Below are 6,657 nucleotides of genomic sequence, written 5' to 3' on the forward strand. Positions count from 1 at the left end.
ATAAAAAGACAGATTCCCAACCATTTCATGAATTCATAAGGCCAGAATAACCATGATGCCACACCCGACAGAAAGCACCAAAGATCAACATTTTCCAATGTGTTTCTCACTGAATAGTAATTCTTTAAAATCCTTGAGAAAGTGAATTTTTTTGTCATATGGGTTGAGGAGAGCCCCTATATGTAATAGTGTAGTCCTACAGAATACTATTTTGCTTTGTTTAATCCACAATTTTCCAAATTTATTTTGACTGTATGTTCCTCCCCCCACCCCAACCCAATTCCTCTTAATCCCTGCGGAGTACTTTTTTGGAAATACTCTTATGAACCAACCTCAAACATGAATATAGATGCAAAGATGCTAATAAAATATTAGTAAATTAAATCAAGCAGTGTTTAAAAACTACACCATGAACAAGTAGAGTTTATGCTAAGAATGTTAAGCAATATTGTTAAACATTAACAGATTTGCTAATACAATTAATTATATTAATAGGCTAAGGGAAGAAAACCATTTGATTATTTCAATGGGTACAAGAAAGACATTTGAAAAACTCAACATACACTCTTTCTCAAAGCTCTTAGTAAAATAGGAATGCAGTGAAAAGTTCTATAACCTAATAAAGATAATTTAAAGTTAAAATTCTTCTAGCAGGAGCAAGACAAAGATGCCCACCATCATTGTTGTTATTCATCATTTTACTCCAGGCTCTGGCCAGTGTAAGAAGACCAAAATAATAATAATAATAGTAAATATTAGAAAGGAAGAGAGAAAATTATCATTATTTGTAGACTATAATGTCGACCTAGAAAACAGAAGAGATCAATTGAAAAACTAAAGTAATGAGAGTTTAGTAATGTGTCTGTTTACAAGATGTAATCATACACAAATCCACAGATTTCCTACACAGTAGAAATAGCCAACTAGAACAGGTAATGAGAAAAAAACCTATTTATGATATATAAATATTAAATTAAATTAAGGATTAAATTAATGGAATGACATATTCTATCAGTGTCAGTAAATTAATGCAATCAAAATCCTAACCCTACCTGAGGGGAGTCATGACACATTTATACTTATTTTATTTTTAAAATAAAATTGTGTACATTTAAGGTGTACAACGTGATGGTTTGATATACATATGCATAGTGAAATGATTACTACAGTCAAGCTAATTAACACATCCATCTCCTCACATAGTTACTGTTATTTTGTGTGTGTGGTGAGAGCACCTGAAACCTAGTCTCTTAGCAAATTTCCAGTGTTCAGTACAGTAGATGTCCAGAACCTATTCATCTTACATAACTACAACTTTGTACCCTTTTACCAACATCTCCCCATTTCCCCCGCCCCCCTGTGCCTGCTTCTATGTATTTGAGGCTTTCAGATTCCACATACAAGTGAGATCATGTAGTTGTTTTCTTTCTGTGTCTGGCTTTTTCAACATATGAATAGATAAAGAAACTGACACATTTATTCTTAAGTTCTAATATACTGCATGAGAATATCAAAGAAAATTTTGAAGGGAAAAGAGATCATAAATACATATTATGGAATTATCATAACTAAAACAATGTAGTATTAGGACAGGAATAGGCAGATTAATGAACTATAATACAGGAGTCCAAAAACAGACCCCCCCCCAATATATATATATATATATATATATATCTTTGATATTCAAATTTAATGTTTGAAAGGGGTAAAATATAGAATGGAGTATTCTGTGGATAGTATGGGTTAAAAAACTAGGCATTTGGGAAAAATAGTTGTTATCCCTACCTCCACATTCTATACATAAGTCAATTCCTAAAGGAACCCTAAATCCATTATAGGAAATCATAGGAAAATGGTTTTCTAGTATTTGGGTGGAGAAGGTCTATCTAAATCTACCATTACTGCCAGAAAGCATTACCAAAACAGGCCGTATAAGAAAAACAAGGTACATGGTACAGAAATCACAACTGCCCCCCAGCCACTCAGTTCCCCAACTCTGAGACAGCTGTTTCCAGTTTCTTGGAGACAACATATTAAATAATTATTAAATAATAAATACTAAATATTATTTAGTATTAAATTATTTAGTAATAATAAGTAATATTATTTATTATTAAATATTAAAGACTTCTGTATTACCAAACACCATAAGTAAAAAGTCAGAAAAACATGAAAAAGTATTGTAACATATGTGATGGATAAAGAATTGTTTTCCAGGACTTCCCTGGTGGCGCAGTGGTTAAGAATCCGCCTGCCGGGCTTCCCTGGTGGCGCAGTGGTTGAGAATCTGCCTGCCAATGCAGGGGACACGGGTTCGAGCCCTGGTCTGGGAAGATCCCACATGCCGCGGAGCGACTGGGCCCGTGAGGCACAACTACTGAGCCTGCGCGTCTGGAGCCTGTGCTCCGCAACAAGAGAGGCCGCAATAGTGAGAGGCCCGCGCACCGCGATGAAGAGTGGCCCCCGCTTGCCGCAAGTGGAGAAAGCCCTCGCACAGAAACGAAGACCCAACACAGCCATAAATAAATAAACAAATAAATAAATAAAAATTAAAAAAAAAAAAAAAAAAAAGAATCCGCCTGCCAATGCAGGGAACACGGGTTTGAGTCCCGGTCTGGGAAGATCCCACATGCCGCGGAGCAACTAAGCCCATGTGCCACAACTACTGAGTTTGTGCTCTAGAGCCCGTGAGCCACAACTACTGAGCCCGTGTGCCACAACTACTGAAGCCCGCACACCTAGAGCCTGTGCTCTGCAACGAGAAGCCACTGCAATGAGAAGCCCACGCACCGCAACGGAGAGTAGCCCCCGCTCGCCACAACTAGAGAAAGCCCGTGCACAGCAGCAAAAACCCAATGCAGCCAAAAATAAATAAATAAATTTATATAAAAAAATAAAAACCTCTAAAAGAAAAGAATTGTTTTCCATATATAAGATCTTACTAATTAATAAGATAAAAGCCAGCACCTTTTTTATTAGTTAGGACTATTTTCAGCAGCAAGGAACAGAAAACCAATAACCAAAGGTATGCAAATTTAAAAATATTTATATATTATTCACCTCTCAGATTTGCAAAGAGTTAAAAGATTCACAATAATACTCAGTATAGGCATTATTATACACTGTTCATGGGCATTCAGTTTAACCTTTCTGGAGAGCAATCTGGTTAATTATATCAAAATTTTAAATGTGTATATTATTTGATTCATAAATTGGTCACATTTATGCCTTTGACTTGACATAATTGGTCAGATGCACAAAGATATGTATGTATTGAGGAACTGGTTTATAATAGCAAAACATTGTACGTAACCTAATGTTCACCAAAGAGAATTGATTAAGTAACTTATTGTATGTACATACGTATAATAGAATTCTGTTGTATTAGTTAGGAGTCTTTCAGCTACAAGTGGAAAAAAATGGCATAAACTAAAAGGGGATTTACTGTCTCTTGTAATAAGACGTCTTAATATAGAGTGGCTTCAGGATAGTTAAATCTGTAGCTCAGTGGCGTCATGAAGGACCCAGCTTTCTTCTATGTCTGCTTCGTCATCTTCAATATGTCAACTAATTCCTTCTGATCACATTCAACAAATATGGGGAATTCCCTGGTGGTCCAGTGGTTAGGACTCGGTGCTTTCACTGCCACGTGCCCGGGTTCAATCCCTGGTCGGGGAACTAAGATCCCACAAGCCGCACAGCACAGCCAAAAAAAAAAAAAAATGTACTAGGCACTGATTGACAGTAGAGATATTATCATATGAGCAAAAATAGCTACTGCCGTCATGCATTCACAGAAAATATACTGTATGTGAAAAAGGTAACAGCACAGTATGTGTTGCATGATACCATTTATGAAAAAGATTCATTTAGGTGCAAACATAATACATAAACTGAGTATGTTTACTATGTGACGTTCAGCAAGTGCCAGGGCTTTTGCTAAGTATTTTATGTAGATCATCTCATTTCATCCTCACAACAACCTTATAGATTATATAGTATTATTATCCCATTTAATATATGTGAAAACCGAGACTTGTAGAGTCAGAATTTGAACCCATGTTTGTCTTACTCCAAAATCCACACTTTTAACCACTCTGTTAAATAACCTTTTGAGAAGTAAAATGAAAAAATCTAGAAGGAAATAGATCAAACTTTTAACAACCATTTTCTTTAGGAACTGATGACTTGAATGCAGTTGACCAGAAAAGCCAGGAGACAGAGGGAGAGAAACAAAGTCAAGGGGTACCTTGATTGATAGACTGGCAATGGGCAGTGACTGATTGCCTGAAGGTTCTAAAGAAGTTTAAAACAGGATTCAAGGGATAGAGTGGACAACCAGAGCTTGTAATCGGAGAGGAATTTCAGAGGTTGTATAAAATTTTGTAATGCTTTAGGATGGGGCCATGTGTGTATTTTATGGAAGTGAAGTAACAGTCAAGGTCATTGGATTGAAGTAGGGCAAGAAAAAATCATTCATTCAAATATTTATTGATGATTCAAGCCTATATCTATGGTACAGGTTGTGGAAATACTGGTGAACAAGATGAATAAGGTTCTTACTTTCATGGACCTTATGATTAGAGTAGGCAGACCTTGTAAGCCATGTTAAGAAATGTAAGGTTTGTTTGGATTTTGTTCTAAATGTGATGAGAAACCACTGGTGGGTTTTAAGCAGGTGAATGACTTGATCTGATTTGCATTTTGAAAAGATCATTCTGGCTGTTATGTTGAGAATGTGTCATGGGAATAAGAGCAGAAGTAGGGAGACCACTTAGGAAGATATTAAGTAGTTCAGCAAAGAGTTGATAGTGGCTTAGACAAACGTGATAGCAATGGAGATGGAGAAAATGGCAGACTTGGATATATTTTGAAGATAGAGCTGATAGGGCTTGATGATTAATTTGATATGGGAGGTGAGGGGAAGTGAGGAATTAAGAATAACCCTTAAGTTTCTGTGTTGAACAAGGGGGTAGATGGTGGTGTCATTTATAGAGATAAGAAAGACTGGGGTTGAAGGAGCACATTTTGATAAATGTTGATCTCATACTGGACAGGTGAAGTTTGAGGAATTTGTGGATGTGTTTAGTAGGCAAGTTGGTTGTATTGGTACAATGCTCAGTGGGCTGAAGTCCTTCATTTGGGAGTCTTCAACGCAAAGACAATAACTGAAGTCATGAGAGTAAGTAAGATTGTCTAGGGAGAAGAGAGGATGGAGAACGAGGAAAGAATTGGGCCTCCCACAGAGCTAAGAACACTGACTTCCTGAGAGGCTTGGTGCATGCAGAAATCATTCCACCAGCACTATGCCGGCAAAGGTCGTGCATGACTTCCTTAAATGCTATGGATATATTTTAGTCCTTGTCTTTCTGAACCCACTGCTGCATGGTGATACTATTGTCCACTCCTTCCTGTGAAACTGTGCTCTCCAGGTTTTCCATTCTCTCCTTCTAAGTTCCCTTTCCCTAAAGTTTGTTGTTCCCCAGGGAATAATCATCTGCTCGTAATTCCCCAGTGGTTATCCATTTTAGTCAGCTGAAAACCCAAAGTCCTTCCAATGGCCTTCAGAAGAACCCTTAAAAGTGAAGTCCATCCCCATCCCATCACCCGTGCAACCTTGTTTCTTACTGCTGACCCCTTGATCATTCTACTCCAGCTACACAGTTTTCTTTCCTGTTCATCAAACGCACCCAGCACATTCACACCTCAGGGCCTTTGTACTTGCCCTTCACTCAATCTGGAATTCTCTATCTTGAGATGTCTGCATGGATTTCTCCCTCACCTCCATCAAGTTCTGAAACCAACGGCTTCCCAAATCTGCAAGCAGCTTCCTGATCCTAGAGAAGATGAGGCTGCAGAAGTTGTTCCTGACAGCTCAGCATAGAGTCTGACTCTTTAGTCCTCTTCTGTGTGGAGAATAGAGTGTGGGGGCAAAGAGTGGAAGCAGTGAAATCAGCTCTCACAGTAACTCAGGCAACAAATGACGGTGTGACACGTTCCATTTCTGCTCCTAATAGACTCTCAAATGGAGATATTGGCTACACAGTTGCTTCTAAAGGTCCAGAGTCCATGGGAAAGATACGAGCTGGAGATAGAAATTCAGGACTCGTTGGTAGTTACAGCCATGGAACTGAATGAGGTCACCAAGGGACTTAACATAACTGAAGAAAAGATAATCAAGCCCTGAGGAGTGATAAACTATGTTAAACGCTGTTGCATTGTTGGTCCTTCCTTCCTTCCCTCCCTCTTTTTTTCCCACCCTCCCTCCCTCACTCCCTCCCTCATTCACTCATGATTATATAAGTGATAAAGCTGCACAGAACTCAGCGTACCTATGCCCAGACTCAGAATCAAACATCTTCCCCCCTTTTTTTTACCCTCCCCAAAATATGTACTATAAACCCCAGGCAATGTTTGTATGCTCCAAGTGATCCTGACGCAAAGAGCACACCTTAGTAGGACTTGAAAAGACTGGGGCAATTTAGCCTGGAGAAAAGAAGACTTTCCAGGGAAGACAACAATTGTAATAAGCTACCTGGCCTCTATCTGAAGAAAACAAAAACTCTAATTCAAAAATATACATGCACCCAATGTTCACAGCAGCACTATTTACAGTAGTCAAACATGGAAGCAACCTAAATGTCCATCAACAGATGA

This window comes from Balaenoptera musculus, chromosome X (genome assembly GCF_009873245.2).
Source record: "Balaenoptera musculus isolate JJ_BM4_2016_0621 chromosome X, mBalMus1.pri.v3, whole genome shotgun sequence".
NCBI lineage: Eukaryota > Metazoa > Chordata > Mammalia > Artiodactyla > Balaenopteridae > Balaenoptera > Balaenoptera musculus.